This window comes from Schistocerca americana, chromosome 3 (assembly GCF_021461395.2).
Source record: "Schistocerca americana isolate TAMUIC-IGC-003095 chromosome 3, iqSchAmer2.1, whole genome shotgun sequence".
NCBI lineage: Eukaryota > Metazoa > Arthropoda > Insecta > Orthoptera > Acrididae > Schistocerca > Schistocerca americana.
Window position 1 is genome coordinate 963,692,956 of NC_060121.1, and position 17,367 is coordinate 963,710,322.

General features: G+C 38.5%; 1 long non-coding RNA gene across 2 annotated transcripts; it reads right to left on the reverse strand.

The window, feature by feature from the left end:
• Positions 1 to 2,035: 2,035 nt before the first annotated feature.
• Positions 2,036 to 16,891, reverse strand: LOC124607232. Of its 2 annotated transcripts, none has more exons than XR_006978791.1 (3): positions 16,710 to 16,891; positions 2,266 to 2,379; positions 2,036 to 2,163 (listed from the first exon to the last, which is right to left on the reverse strand). It is a non-coding gene; the product is annotated as an uncharacterized LOC124607232 (long non-coding RNA). The 2 variants fall into 2 exon arrangements; XR_006978790.1 differs by having other exon boundaries at positions 2,079 to 2,163; positions 2,304 to 2,379.
• Positions 16,892 to 17,367: the final 476 nt, after the last annotated feature.

The following is a 17,367-nucleotide window of genomic DNA, read 5'->3' on the forward strand; positions in this document are numbered from 1 at the left end:
AAGTTTGCATTTATTGCAACCAAACCAATTAAAATGCCAACAATTACATGTTGCGATTGATTAGGTAGGTCACAGCTATGCTGACAACAATTTACACAAACAGATTACGGCTTGCAAATTTAGAAATTTTAAATTCCACGAAAATTAGGGAATAAACAGTTACACTGAAGAACAGCTTGGTTCAGATATGACTGGTATACATTATAGCACTGAAACACTTTTCGACTAGATAAATCGTAGAAAACGGAGAACTAAGCAGATTCATGCGTTACAGGAAACTGGGTCAGTTAGTTTAATTTGAGAGTGATATTTCAGTGGGCTTAAACACTAAATAAAGCAGGATAAATCTAGCACCCATTAATAGGGGCATATACATTAAATCATGGAAACAGCACAATAAATTTAAAGATATCATAAATACACTCCTGGAAATTGAAATAAGAACACCGTGAATTCATTGTCCCAGGAAGGGGAAACTTTATTGACACATTCCTGGGGTCAGATACATCACATGATCACACTGACAGAACCACAGGCACATAGACACAGGCAACAGAGCATGCACAATGTCGGCACTAGTACAGTGTATATCCACCTTTCGCAGCAATGCAGGCTGCTATTCTCCCATGGAGACGATCGTAGAGATGCTGGATGTAGTCCTGTGGAACGGCTTGCCATGCCATTTCCACCTGGCGCCTCAGTTGGACCAGCGTTCGTGCTGGACGTGCAGACCGCGTGAGACGACGCTTCATCCAGTCCCAAACATGCTCAATGGGGGACAGATCCGGAGATCTTGCTGGCCAGGGTAGTTGACTTACACCTTCTAGAGCACGTTGGGTGGCACGGGATACATGCGGACGTGCATTGTCCTGTTGGAACAGCAAGTTCCCTTGCCGGTCTAGGAATGGTAGAACGATGGGTTCGATGACGGTTTGGATGTACCGTGCACTATTCAGTGTCCCCTCGACGATCACCAGTGGTGTACGGCCAGTGTAGGAGATCGCTCCCCACACCATGATGCCGGGTGTTGGCCCTGTGTGCCTCGGTCGTATGCAGTCCTGATTGTGGCGCTCACCTGCACGGCGCCAAACACGCATACGACCATCATTGGCACCAAGGCAGAAGCGACTCTCATCGCTGAAGACGACACTTCTCCATTCGTCCCTCCATTCACGCCTGTCGCGACACCACTGGAGGCGGGCTGCACGATGTTGGGGCGTGAGCGGAAGACGGCCTAACGGTGTGCGGGACCGTAGCCCTGCTTCATGGAGACGGTTGCGAATGGTCCTCGCCGATACCCCAGGAGCAACAGTGTCCCTAATTTGCTGGGAAGTGGCGGTGCGGTCCCCTACGGCACTGCGTAGGATCCTACGGTCTTGGCGTGCATCCGTGCGTCGCTGCGGTCCGGTCCCAGGTCGACGGGCACGTGCACCTTCCGCCGACCACTGGCGACAACATCGATGTACTGTGGAGACCTCACGCCCCACGTGTTGAGCAATTCGGCGGTACGTCCACCCGGCCTCCCGCATGCCCACTATACGCCCTCGCTCAAAGTCCGTCAACTGCACATACGGTTCACGTCCACGCTGTCGCGGCATGCTACCAGTGTTAAAGACTGCGATGGAGCTCCGTATGCCACGGCAAACTGGCTGACACTGACGGCGGCGGTGCCCAAATGCTGCGCAGCTAGCGCCATTCGACGGCCAACACCGCGGTTCCTGGTGTGTCCGCTGTGCCGTGCGTGTGATCATTGCTTGTACAGCCCTCTCGCAGTGTCCGGAGCAAGTATGGTGGGTCTGACACACCGGTGTCAATGTGTTCTTTTTTCCATTTCCAGGAGTGTATATGAAGAGCACAAGGCAAAAATGATGATAGTCACTTTTTTGTAACTTTTCAGGGCGATGAATTTTCTGCTCTAGTCTCTCGTATATCATAAGCGTTCACCGTATAATTATCACAACAGCATTTTTATTGTTCTATATCTATTTGTTTAGGTAATAAAAGTAATACAATAAACACATTTTCAATTTTAAGGTGCTTTATTAGTTAAGAACTTAAATAGGTACACAAAAAACATGGTAAAAGTGATGGTAGTCATAAAAAACTTCATAAAAACGATGAAAGTCCACTATCTTTCTGTGATTCTTCAGTGGATCTTGTAACCTGTAAACAGATTCTGTTTACTGTTTATTTTATAAAATTTATAATATTCTAGATCTTAACACATTACGCCCATATAAATTTTATTTTAATACTGTTATTTACAACTTATGTTTTGTCAATGAGGAAGTTCTTCAAAGTACTTTTGAGCAGATGGACTGCAAAACTGCTTCAGATGCTGCAGGTCTTGGTACTTTCCAGGTTTTAGTTTAATCAGATCTGGAAATAAGCAAACTTTTGAGCTAAAACAAGGGAACCTGCTGGTGGTTTTTGTCATAATATAGTAACCTACCTACTTACATAGTGTATTATGAATTTAACCAATAACCTAACTAAATATCTGTTGTAATAATGGCAAAAATATTTCCTGTACTGATATGTTTTCATTACTTTCAAGGTTACACTATTGTTATGAGGTATTATTCTATAACTCATTATATGTCTATAGATTATTGATATGTGAAAGCAAAGGTGAAGTGTTGAGTCATTTTCTCTTACCTTCACGCAGAATTGGTGGTAAAGAGGACGTATTATCACCAGGGTCTTCTGTCTCTCGTGAAAGCTTGGTAAGTTGGTGTTGTGTTAGGATCAGTGACATAAGAAAGTACCCAGTGTATGATGATCTGTGTTCAACTAACCTGCAATGGTCTTTTGAAAATTTTATTTCACAAATTGGTCGTGTAGCAAATAGGCATTTCTTGTGATAGTGATTTTCCAAAAAAGTAGTCCATTTTCTAAACAGGTTTTGGTCAGCTTCAATCACAGTGAAAGGCGAAGGCTTTACTCTGGCATTCTTTATTTCATTTACCCAACATTGATAAGCCCAGCCAAGTATGTGGACTGAGAATCATTAGATTCTAAACTATTAAAATGAGAAATTAATCTTTTTCTTTCAGCTTCACAAACTCTATCAAAACACTGTAGTGTTTTACACCTGCAATCGGGCCCAGTTTCATGAGTACACACTTTAAGTTTTTTCATCACATCTCTTACCCTTCCATGGGATTTTCTCCTCTTTGTGCTAGGTTTACTGACGTTTTCACAATCTTCATTCACACTTGACTCGCTTAATTCACTCATTTTCACAGAAACTACTACCAAGAACACAAGCTATAAACTTTGGCAACTTTCTAACCACAAACACAAAGTAAACAAAAGAGTGAAGACAGCACGTTGAACTACTGATCAAGCAGGTTTTGCCAACCTTATGAAATGACTCTCATCATATGTGCCGTGAACACAGATGACATTCATCGGTTTTACCATGCACAACAAAAATAAAATCGCAAATAACTTAGTAACTGCCAGCATTCTTGCCATGTACACCCCGCTACAAATTCGGCCGTATTTGAGCTACTTTGTCCTAACCTGAAAAAGGGAAAAAATTGACTATCATCATTTTTGCCTTGTGCTCTTCGTATATAAACAGGATTCTAACATAACTCTGTTTCACCATGAACAATTCAGCATATAAAAGGGGTTACAAACTATTCTTAAAACCATCACTTTGGGATCACATTGGCCATGTAAAATCAACTTAATAAACTCGATCACAATAAGTTACTGTCTAGAGCTATATAAAACTATCATAAGATCAAAGGAATCCTAATGGACCAGTGCTGGCTTAAAGCTAGCTTGAGGAATTAAACCCCTCCCTAAGGCTGATGCAGGTAAAGAAAGGGTAAGATTGACCTCCACAAGGTGCTTAACTCATTAACTGAAGCGACTAGCTGAAGAACAAACAAGTCACGATAGAAATTGTAACAGCCACCAGGAGCCGGGCAACTGTAATGACATATAGGAAGAGACCCACCAATGAATCTTTGCAGATTACGGGCATTCACACTTCCAGAATTGTTGTTGTTGTGGTCTTCAGTCCAGAGACTGGTTCCAGAAAAAGGGTAGAAAATAAAAGACCTTGTAGTCACTCAAGAAATGAGAGGACTGGAATGAACTGCATAAAATTACTATTAATTAACCTAAGTAATAAATTAGTTATACCCCATATTACTGTTGTGAGTGTTGAGGCATTTAACAGACCATTAAGATGACATAATGTGGACTTGCCCAGAGCCCAAAAAAAGAGAACATCGCATGTCAAAATTCCATTTCACAAGCGGAACAAGTTTTACATAATTTAAAGTATAACATAGTTATTTAACTAATTGACTAAAACCTCATAGAAAACTGGATAAACAAGTTACACAAATTCAAATTTAAGTCACATTTATGTTGGTTGCTTGACGTATGTCGTGAGTGGTATGGGACGTCCTGGTTATCGATTCAAACAAACCCAGGACTCAACCACAAGACAACAAAAATTCATTTATAATAGACTGGGCTGTATATTAACACTGAAATGAACCCAACAGCACGAAACGGAAGAGAATACTAAAGCATCTGATAGGAACAGTCAAGAGTAGTCACGATGAATAACTTTGGCAATATGGCCAGGTCACTGAATCACCGTTTAGCGGAATGTGAATGTCAAGCACCACTAAACAAAGGTGTATGATAGGTCTTACTTTGATCGATGCACACTCCGACAAATAGCTACCGGTACCGGAACACAGTCTTGCTTCCACACTGCCAACATAGAGGAAACAGAACTGATAGAATTTCTATTATGTCTTGAATCAGTCACCACTACTGCGTCCCGATGCCAGTAACCTTATCAAGGCCATGTCCACACTTGGCATGGAGCGTCAACAACGGTTGCGCTACTCGCTACCATTCCCCACTGCTGGCCTTCCCATCACCCACTGCAGCAAGTGCAACGAGGAACCACTCCATGCAGAGCACACAGCGCCCCCTTGGAATTGCTAATAAACAAACGATGGCATGTGGCAGGAATTGAAATCATAAGTGCAAGCGACATGAAGAGGGAGCGGAATCGAACTGTGAGGAACACACAGTTCAACATCGAGAATCAATTATCAAGTAATTTTCATCAGGCTATAATGTCAGTGCTGTTAAGAAACAACTGAAATCATTAAAACCTGAACAAAGCTGGAAGAAACTTCAGGTCACACCCATCTACAAGAAGGGTAATAGAAGTGATCTACGAAACTTTTGTCCAATATCCTTGACAATGATTTGTTGTAGAATCTTAGAACATATTCTGGGCTCAAAGATAAGGAGGTATCTTGAACAGAATGACCTCCTCCATGCCAACCAGCATGGATTCCAAACACATTGGTCATGTGGAACTCAACTCATACATTTTTCACATGACATACTGAAAGATTTGGATCAAGGCAGTCAGGTAGATGCAGTATTTCTCAATTTCTGAAAAGGACTTGACTCAGTACCACACCTGTGCTTACTACCAAAAGTTCAATCATATGAGGTATCAAGTGAAATTTGTGACTGAACTGAGGAGTTTTTGGTAGGGAGGATACAGCATGTTATCTTGAATGGAGAGTCATCATCACTGTACGTAGAAATAACTACAGGTGTACCTCAGGGAAGTGTGTTGGGACCCTTGCTGTTCATGATGTATATTAATGACCTTGTGGACAATATTAACAGTAAACTCATACTGTTTGCAGGTGATGCAGTTATCTATAATGAAGTACTGTCTCAAAAAGGCTGCATAAATATTCAGTCTAATCTTGATAAGATTTCAAAGTGGTGCAAAGATTGGCAACTTGTTTTAAATGTTCAGAAATGTAAAATTGTACACTTCACAAAAAAGTAGTATCCTATGACTATACTATCAGTGAGTCACAATCAGAATTGGCCAACTCATACAAATACCTGGGAGTAACACTTCATACGAGTATGATACGGAATGATTACATAGGCTCAGTTGTGGACAAAGCAGGTGGTAGGCTTGTTAGAATACTGGGGAAATGCAAATATTCTACAAAGGAGACTGATTACAAATCATTTGTGTGATACATTCTAGAATATTGCTCAAGTGTGTGGGGCCCGTATCAAACAGGACTAACAGTAGATCTTGAACATATATAGAGAAGGGCAGCACAAATGGTCACAGGTTTGTTCGATCTGTGGGAAAGTGTTACAAAGATGCTGAAGAAACTGAACTGGCAGGCTCTTGAAGACAGATGCAAACTGCCCCAAGAAAGTCTACTAACAACGTTTGAAGAATGAGAACCAGCTTTAAATGATGGTTCTACAAATATACTACAACAACAAACATGTTGCTCACATAGGGATCATGAGGACAAGATTAGAATAATTACAGAAAGCACAGAGGCATTCAAACAATCACTCTTCTCATGCTCTAAACATGAATGGAATGGGAAGAAACCTTAATAACTGGAACAATGGGACATACAGTCTGCCATGCAATTCATGAGAAGGATCTACTAGTCAGCGTTGATGTCACTTCTCTTTTCACCCAGGTGCCGCTGGATGATTTCTTAGCTCTACTCGAAGATCACTTCGATGAGGACACACTCAGACTCTTTCGTTTCGTGTTAACCACAACATACTTCAAATGTGGTGGGAAATTCTATGAACAAACAGATGATGTTGCCATGGGTTCCCCCCTGGCCCCAGGTATTGCCAGCTTGTACAGGGGGCACTTTGAAGATGTGGCACTGAACACCGCCCACCATAAACCAAATGTGTTCTACAGATACGTAGACAACAATTTTGTAGTGTGGCCCCATGGCAAGGAAAAACTACAGGAGTTTCTACGCCATCTCAATGGAATTACATCACAGCATCAAATTCACCATTGAGATAGAAGAGAATGGCTGCCTTCCCTTCTTGGATATTTTGATCAAGAAAAATCCGGATGGTACATTGGGTCACTCTGTCTACGGCAAGAAGATGCACACAGACTTATATCTCAATGCTCAGTACTGAACACTTTAGTAGAAAGAGTAAGGTCGATCTGTGACGGTGAGAGTTTGCTGTATGAGTTAGCACATCTGCGGGAAATCTTCCATAAGAATGGCTACACCGAGACACAAATAAGACACGCATGCAGACAAGAGGCGGGAGGAGAAACCAAAAGAAGATGAAGCAAAATGTGTGGCGTTTCTACTGTTTGCTGGACCGCCAACAGCCAAGATCGCAAGAATATTAAAGAAGCACGAAATAACGACCATCTTTCTCGCACTGAAGAAAGTCAAAGATATACTTGGTTCAACCAAAGACCAACTAGGGCTGCAGATGCCAGGCATTTACAGTATTGTGTGCGAACGTGGGATGGAATATATCGGGCAGACACAACAATGTATCTCCCAGTGCTGTACTGAACACATCAGGAACGTACGACTAGGACCGACAAACAAGTCCGCTGTAGCAAAACATAGCATTATCAAGGGACACACCTTCCAATTTGAAAAAAAACGAAGAAGATGTGCAGCACCAACGGTTTCTGGGACTCGATCTTCAAAGAGGCAGTGGAGATACATCTGCACAACAATTTAGTAAACACGAGTAGCGGTTTTCAGCTCAGTGCAGCGTGGAATCCCACAACTGACAAAATATGTCAGGAATGCTCCGATCTGAAGGCAGTGGTGTTCGCACACAGATTGGATAGCCACCAGGTCTTGACGCCGGTCCACGCCGCAGCGTCCCCCAACCACCACCGACGCGGTACCCCCTTCCGGAGGTACATGATTGGCCGGCCTACAGTAGCGGATAATGGCCAAGCAGCTATATAGATATGCACAACACAGCATCCCAACACTTCACCAGAAGATGATGGGTATGAAACTCATTGAAACATTGCGACAAGACGACGCCACCACTTGGCTGATAACCCAAGATGAATTAATCAGTGGAATACGCTGAGAAAGACTGAAATTGCATGCATTTCACAGTTGCTTGCAGAGTGTAGACGTAGTTGTAGATAACAGACAGGCAGCAGAATTACTACCCTTTAGGGACCTGTTGATTTTTTTAAAGATACTTAGGGCTTGTATTTTAAAAGCTAATATCTGTTGATATGCATGCAATGTCTGCACAACTAAATCTAACACATCTCTATTTAGTTATTTATTAGTGGGTGCACTGTTTACAGCCGCTTGGAGGAAGTAGTTATTGAATTTGGTGGTGACACTTTCATGTGAGACTATCACAGTTGGATCCATGGTGTAAGAAACAAATAAATTTCTTATTTTTATTAATGAGCTCCCACACTGTACAAAAGCCACTACCAAGCATATTCTTCTAAAATTTTATGCCTCTACATCGACAATAAATTAAATTCTCTGTTGGTCTATTATGGCCAGGGGACATCGGCTGGTTAAATAATTGTCAGTGTCAATAAAATTCACCAACAGCCATGTATTTTAAGATATTATTTTGTTTTATTCTTAAGGCTATCAGTTTCAGCATTTCATTGTGCCATCTTCAGGCCCCATACGCTTCTATCCAAATAAATGAACTTGTCGTATAGTGCCATAAATCACTGGATATCATGAATTCAATCATTACACAACTGGTTCATTCAAAGGCGTGACAGCAAACTTGTGATTTATGGTGCTATATGACAACTTTTTTTATTTGGATAGAAGCATATGTGGCCTGAAGGTGGCATAATGAAGTGCCGAAACTGGTAGCCTTGCGAATAAAATACAATAATATCTCAAAGTACATGGCTGCTGCTGAATTTTATTGACATAGACAATAAATTAAATTTTCTTGATGCATAATGGATCAATGAAGATCAAGAATAAATTAAACTGGTTGTGCCATATTCTGGACTTGACAGAAAGACTTAGTTCAGCAACTTATACTCTACATATTATAGCAGCAACTGCAAATACTGATGTTGTTAAGGCTGCTTATTTTGGCTATTTTCATTGTATTCATGTGGCATAATGTTTTGGGGAGATAAACCAATGGCAAACAAAATATTTGTCACTCAGAATTCTAAGTGGTGTGAGTATAAATCATTCATGCAGAATCCTTTTAAAGCACAAAAAATATTAACAGTGACCTCACAATATATCCTATCCCACATGTCCTTTTTATTTAAGAACCAACCCATACAAAAAAACAATAGTAATTATCGTGGCTATGACGCAAGATCGAAACAAGACTTGCATGTGGATGGAAAAAACTTGAACCTAGTACAAAAAGGTGTACGCTACACAAGCAAAAATATGCTTAATGCATTTCTTATGGGCATGAAAAGTCTTAGTAGAGTAATACCACAATTTAAAAGTAAATTAAAAGAATATCTTCTGGAACACTACATTTATTCTTATGATGAGTTCTTTGACATAAACAATGTGCGCTAATCATTGGGGGTGGGGGTGTTGTTTGGGGAAGGAGACCAGACAGCGCGGTCATCGGTCTCATCGGGTTAGTGAAGGACGGGGAAGGAAGTCGGCCGTGCCCTTTCAAAGGAACCATCCCGGCACTTGACTGGAGAGATTTAGGGAAATCACGGAAAACCTAAATCAGGATGGCCGGATGCGGGATTGAACCGTCGTCCTCCCGAATGCGAGTCCAGTGTCTAACCACTGCACCACCTCGCCCGGTTTGACATAAACACTTCTATATTGTAAGTCAGATATGGCACATTGACTTTTAGTATTTGTTGTTACCACTTTGTAACTGAACATGATGACCTATGTCAGAATGACAATGTACTTCGCTTCTGGCATAGTCCATATCAATTCAGGCAGGCTAGGAAAAAATCTTACCTTCATAGTCTCTAATGTTATTGAATTTTGCATATGTTAAAATAAAGGACTATGTAAGGAACACACATTTTTTTGTTTTCTTAAAAAAAAATTCTGCTCCAAGATACAGCCCTCCAAAGATGACACTGCTCATACTGTTTTAAAGATGTGAATTTTGGAAAAAATTTTAAAATGCTATATCTCTGGAACAGTTCTAGATATTTTGTTATTTTTTTTTATTTGAAAGATAATTGCTTTATGATTACAAAGAAATCCTCCATTTGGACTTATCTGTCAAAGTTCTTTCCCTATAGTGTCCTGAACTTTTTTTATAATTTATGGAAAAAATTATTTTTTCAAAAATGCCAATCCATAACATTTTAATTTTTTTCTGTTGATAAGTAGTATATAGTTCTACAGTCACTGAAAAGGAGAGCTTCCACTTCTGTCAAAGTTCTTTTACTATAGGGTTCTGAACTTTTTTTATAATGTGTAGAATTTAAAAAAAAAAAAAAATGCCAATCCATAAAATTTTAATTTTTTTATGTTGATTAGTTGCATATAGTTCTACGTTTGCTGAAAAGGAGAGCTTCCACTTTTAAGTTGAACAGGTTTTATAAACAATTGAAATGTTTGCAATACATAAAACCTGTTTCATTACCACATTATCACATAATAGGCTCATTAAAATCAAAACCTAGCATTATTTAACATAATTTTAATTTTGATAGATGAGTAAGAGATTCACTTTTCAAGTATTTTAAATGGTTCCAAAATGTACGTGAATGGTCCAAAGACTTAAAGGTTTCAGTTTATATAACTTCTGTGCACTATTTTTTGTTCTGAAATTAGCCAGTCAATGAACTAAAAATGTGTTCCAATGCTTCAGTATCTTCTTCTGATACAGATTGGTGCCTTCCTGTTGAACCAATAGAAACTGGAGCACTTACAATCTTCAAAACATTGTGAACAGGAAGGGAGCACTGATGGCGTTGTTGCTATCCTTCAGCTGGGAACCTGTATCCAGCAGCTGGTCCATGTGGTAGCATAAAGTTCACTACAATTTCGTTTAACTCATAACTGGTGTCTACAATCTCTGCAATCCACCAGTCACAGTCATACACACAAGCCACAAACATCCCCCTTCTCAGGTTGTGAATCTGAATATTATCTTGCTGTTTCTGAGGTTTTAGCCGAACGAACAAAATTTCTTCTTTCTTGCTCTTTAAAGTGTGTGCAATATGAGTTCACCCATCATTTTGTGTCCAAAAATGTGTCTTCTGAATTCCTTTCACAGGAGTAGTTTGTTTGGCCCATTCTTCATTTGCTCATGGAATTCTTCAATTTCATCTTTGGACAAAAGAATGAGCGCTGTGGATGTTTAAGATTTCACGACTCTCATAAAATCCTCAGTATTCTGAATCACAGCCGTACTTGGTCTGGAAAGATTATGTTTTGTAGCACGGTGCTTCAGCAGGCCTCCTACACCATCACAAGGTCCCTTCCTGTGACCAGTATCACTGTATACCCTGTCAGTTGGCACAAATGACTTACTCAATTCAAACAGGTGTTAACGATTTTTAAAATGACTAGCAGCACCATCAGAAATAATAATGATCTTCTCTGCCCCTGTTTGCAGTTGAAGAATTTGAGTTGCTTCTACAGGATGACCATAATAGGGATCTGGTCTTCCAAAGACTCTTTTTACAAACTTCACATTTCTTGATTTGTCTACCATGTACTTTGATACTGATGGAACATGGTTCAAAATTGTTTCCTTTGAATAAAAGTTAAAATTTGCACCTTTTCACTGTAGGATGCACAATATTCAACAGTTGAATTGATATTTGTGAAAAATTCCTGGCAAGAGTGCTTTGGTTCATTTTCTTCTGAAGGTGGAATTTCTACTTTGAAGAGTATGGTCAGTTTTGCTGTAGTGTATTCATACATAGCTTTAATAATTTCTCTGGACTTTCTTGATGCATAGAGCTTGTGACTCGACTTCTCTGACCATGGTTTCTTAACAGGACTAACACCTACCTCTGTAATGAGCTGATTCAGAATATTTAATTCTTCCTCCATTGATGCAAAATCTGCATCATTTGCATCATGGGAGACTTGACCTCGTTCAGATGCTATCACTGTCGTTATTCTATCAAAACGTTTAGGAAACAAAAAGTCATCACTGGAAAACATCTTCACTTCGAAACAGAGTCTTCAAATGAGAACACTTATTCCCAACCTGAACAAAGTATGTCTTTTTGTGTCTTACATATCACTCTATTATGGATATGCAAATAGTCAGCACACTTCGCTCTCCTGTGGCCCCAGTCAGAAGACATTTCAAACAGTCCTTTTCACAAAACACACTGCAACTGTGTCAACTGACAAATTCCTCATGAAAATGCAGAACTCACTTGATGGTCTCAGATTTCTTAGTAGCCTCTCCAGTCCGCAATTTTGTTATATTTTTGTTTATTTTGGTAGCACTGTTGTTTTATGTTGATGATGCATGCTTTGTTTATTTGTTGTTATATCTTTGCAATTTTCAAGCTGCTAGGTTAGTTTTGTTAATGCTGTCTTGCTGTTAACCATGGCTGCTCCACAGTCTATTTGCACCAAAGAAGAGCAACGTTCAGTGATCTGTTTTTTGTGGTCAGAAGGCGTACCAGGGGCCGAAATGGTCAGAAGGCGTATCAGGGGCCGAAATTCATCAAAGACTTTCGGTACAATACGAGAACAGTGTTTTGCCGCAATGGAGTGTCTACGAATGGATTGAAAAATTTCGAAATGGTCGCACAAGTGTTACGCAGGATGAAGGAGACGGACAGCCATTTACCGCCCCAAATGAAGAAACCATTGAGCGTTCACGTGAAATGATTCTCTTAGACAGATGATTAACTACTGACGAAGTGCCACATCGTCTGCAAATTAGTCACGATTCTGCTTACAAAATCATTCACAACAGACTTGGTTTTCATAAAGATTGTGCAAGATGGGTCCCAATACAACTCACACAGTTGCATAAACAAACACGCTTGGATGTATGCAAAAACATTTGGAAGGCTATGGTAACAAAGAGAACAACTTCTTAGACAGGGTCATAACTCATGACAAAACATGGATCCAGCATTACGAGCCACAGTGAAAATGGCAAAGTGTGGAATGGAAATATCCAAATTCGCCATGCAAGAAAAAGCTCAAGACCCAACCGTCCACAGGAAAACTGATGCTTAAGGTTTTTTGGGATGCATAAGGTCCATTACTGGAACATTATGGGGTAAAGGGCATAACAATAAACAGTGTACGTTACAGTGAGATGCTTACTGCCAGGCTAAAGCAAAAGGCTGTGGATTGCTGTCAAAAGGTGTTGCATGATAATGCCTGTCCGCATACTGCTGCCCACACTGCTGAAACGCTCCAGAAACTCTTATTTGAAGTACTGGATCATCCTCTATATGGTCCCGATCTTTCCCCTTCAGACTATCACTTGTTTGTTCTACTCAAGCAGGCATCAAGGGGCCGTCGATTTTCGTCGGACGAAGCAGTGAAAGAAGCGGTGCATTCCTGGCTCACAGCTCAACCGAGAACCTTCTTTTATGAGGGCATCAGGAAGCTTGTACAACGATGGACCAAGTGCGTTGAAACACAAGGAGACCATGTCGAAAAATGATGTTCTTGTAAGTTTCCTATTGGATTACAATAAAATTTTATAACTACTTTGTGGATAATAATTGACTTACCCTTGTACAATACAGAAAAATGCTATGAACAACCACGACAAAGAAACCGACAAGAAACTACAACAAAGTGTAAGAAATATCTGCAACAATGAAAGTGAAAAGAAATAACTGCAAAAAAAGGAAGCAATAATAAATAACTGCAACAAAAATAATATAAATAAACATTGTAACAAAGAAATTAGTAAGAAACAACTTCAGAGAAAGACATACATTACCCTTGAAAGTTTAAAAAGAATAATTTTTTAAAATAAAACCTGCCCAAATTAAAAGTGGACGCTCTCCTTTACAGAGAATATAGTATTACATGGTACTAATCAACAGAAAAAAACTCTAACTTCTCAGGATTGGAAAAAACTGTAAATTATTTATAAAAAATCAAAAGGTGACAGTATGTCCAAACAGACAATACCATTGTAATCATAAAGGAATTATCTTTAAAAAAAAAAAAAAAAAAAAAAAAAAAAAAAAAAAAAAAAAAAAAAAAAAAAAAAAACAAACCTGGAACTGTTAGAGAGATCTAGTATTTTTTAAAAATTTCCGAAATTCACAGATTCAAAATGGTGTTCGCTGTGCATCTTTGGAGACTTGTATCTTGGGGCATGAATTTTTTTGGAGGGGAAAAAAAAAGGCCTATGTGTTTCTTACTTATTCCTGAATTTTAACATTTGCTAAATTCAATAACAACTGTGACTATGAAGGTAACCCCCTTGCCTGGAGTGATACAGATAACGCCCCTAGAAAAGTTATAACTTAATATGGAATGATTGTAATTTGTTATTGTATTGTTTTATACCTCTGTTTTACTTTCGAAGTGTCTACAGTTGTAATTGTTAACATATTTTGTCCCTTTACACATACTGCAATTTGTATCTATAAGCATCTATAAGTAGGCTATGGTTCTCATGTGTAATTATGACTCGTTCCACATCCATACAATTCTCTTGCATCCTAGATCTATGGAACACAATTAAATAAATAAAAAATAAAGTGCCACCATTTCTGCCAGACCTAATTTCTGTAAAATCAATTTAATTTTGGTGACTAGTTTTGTTTGTTTCTTGTTTAATAATGTTCCAAATAGTTTTTTCTTATTCTTAGACAGTTTTACTTTTAGAGCATAGGATATGACATACTTTTTTAAAGACAGAGTGCAGGATTCTCCTGGTGCTAATGGGGTTTCAAATTTTGAGTACTGCTGATTCTCTGAATTAAATAGAGAGAAACTTTAATCCCAGAAGTTATCCACCCCCTTCAATTTTGGCTTTGTTTGTTTTATGGATTTGCTGCAGGAAAATTTTTCAACACTGCCTTCCTTACAAATTTCTCCAAACCATTCTTTCCATAATTTCTCCATAAAAAATGATCAAATTATTGTTTGATTGTACTGCACAATACTTTTCTTATATGATCAGTGCTTAATTGATCAATAAATTTTATTGTTAACATATGACCATCATGGTCAAATAAATCATTCTGTATCACTTTGACAGTTAATTACTGCAGTTTTCTTGGTCTAAAAACAGATTTTACTACCTGTTTCAGTATATCCTTCAACATTAGTAGGGAATTTACTGTTGGTAAAGTCCAAAACTGGGCACCCAGGTGCCCTCGGTCAGTACTATACGACAGGAGATCAGCATTAATATCCCCAAAAACAATGATTTTCCAGTTAAGTCTGCATGACATTTTCTTTTTTTTGCTTCTACAGTGGCACAGTATTAACTTCTGTCCATGAAGAAGAATTTGTTCAGTTACAGCAATTTTGATGTGATGTTCCAATAAGCACAAGTCTGCTAAAATTCTATCTACCTTTTCACTCTCCTGAATCAATGTGAGAAGTTACCTTTTTAATTATGAGGTTTCTGATTGTTTGATGGAAGGCACTAAATCTATTTTCTTTAGTATCCTTCACTATGACCAAGCTGCAATATCTTGTTGTAATATTATCTGTCTCACCGTAACTGTATTTATGCTGCAGTTCTATCTTTCAGATGAATGTACCCTAAAAAACAACCAAGTGAACACACTAGAAAACAATGGGATTGGATGGATACTTATTTGGCCAGACTGGATGCTTCTGGTAATTAGTCACACACATAGCCTTTTACCAGAAACATTCTAAGCTTGAGACGCAAATTACCAGAAGCACTCAGATCCAAAGAATGTTGTGTAAAATGTGACTGAGTGAAGGGGGTTGCATCAGTCAGACTGGTGTGAATGTACCTCTCCCCTGACGTAATTTTCCAAATTCTCCATTAACAGATTCCACAGAACACTTCATCCAGGCCTTATATCAGTCAAAGAGCAACCAATTATTTTACATGTAGGGAGTATTTACAACATTTGACATGAACTTAACATTAGAACACCTCACGTGGCTTCTAATCCTATGCTTCCATGACACTTTGCAGTTGTAAACTTGTCCAGATCGACAGTAAAATTTGCGTGTGGTAATCTGATAATAATGTCAGTTCAATAAAAAAATAACGATTATGGGCTTTCTAAATCGTATTTTTTAATAAAACAGTTTGTAAATAGTAATAATGCAACGACAGTTTCATTATACACTAGTAATTTCACTGTAATATTTACGCTAAAATGAGAAGTCCAAAAGAATTAGGAAGATTCTGCATTACTAAAGCAATAACTTGAGAATTGTGCCACATGCAAATGAAAAATAAACATGAAGATTCCCTTCTTATGCCATCTACTGCAGCAAAAACTAAAACTGATAGTTTGTATGTAGCAAATTAACAAAAAAATATGTTTTACCTAATTTCTCATTAATTATTTTACATATATGTGCAAGTCTATCGTAAAATAATAATATATGTGCTCAAATTGTAATCTGCACTACAGCTGAAACTGTAAATATATACTGACGTACCCAAATCGCTCTGAACGGTGATGAATAAATAAATAAAATTTATTACGGTAGATAACATTCCCATAATTTGCAAGATCAATTGATTTGATCTAAGGAGTTTATAGCCGTAATGATTTCATATGACAGATGAAAACGCTAACTGCCAGAGAAATATACTAGTTTAGTTTACACGCAACATGCTATCAAGATAAACTGTAATAATTTGTCTGTTACGTTGTACACAGCTGACAGTTATGTCAACACTGAAGTGGCACACCAATAGTAATTGTATTAATACACTAATTTCTCAAAACTAAAACTTACCAGTAACCTTCCTTGCACAAGGTTTTTATACTTATTTAGTCGCTATAAAATTCTTTATTGAAAGACATTGTTTCGTAGATTAAGGGTCACCGATTTTTCAGTATGCAAATACAGAAAAATTACTCTTCTGATACTATGAAATTTCGAAAAACGATAGAAAGTCCGAAATATATCATGCACACGTTCAATGTCATGCAACAATCGCCAGAGCAGCCACAATAATAAGATTACAGTGAAAGACATGCCTTTTGTGCAGAACACCATGAAGGAAAACTATCGATCTTTTGTTCGTTATTCCTTCCTCCTTCATATGCGAACGAAAATATAGAAATTGCAGATACATTCGTACTTTACAATGGTGAACACATTTGTACATAGTTAGTACAACGAAGAAAAATGTACAGTTATCGGTACTGGTTTGGAATTGAAGATATAATTGTGGGGAGCAGGTAATGAATTATTTCGTATGTCGTGGTAGACAACGTCTGTAAGTGAAATTTAGAGGTACCTCGTATTTATTATTTATTTATTTCGAGCTTCATAGATGCGTAAGTGAACAGATGTCTGGATATAGACCGAGTCTTTTTTTTAAATTATTGTTCAGTGTAAAACAACAATAAGAAGGCAGACAGGAATAGAACACATTACTATTACTTCG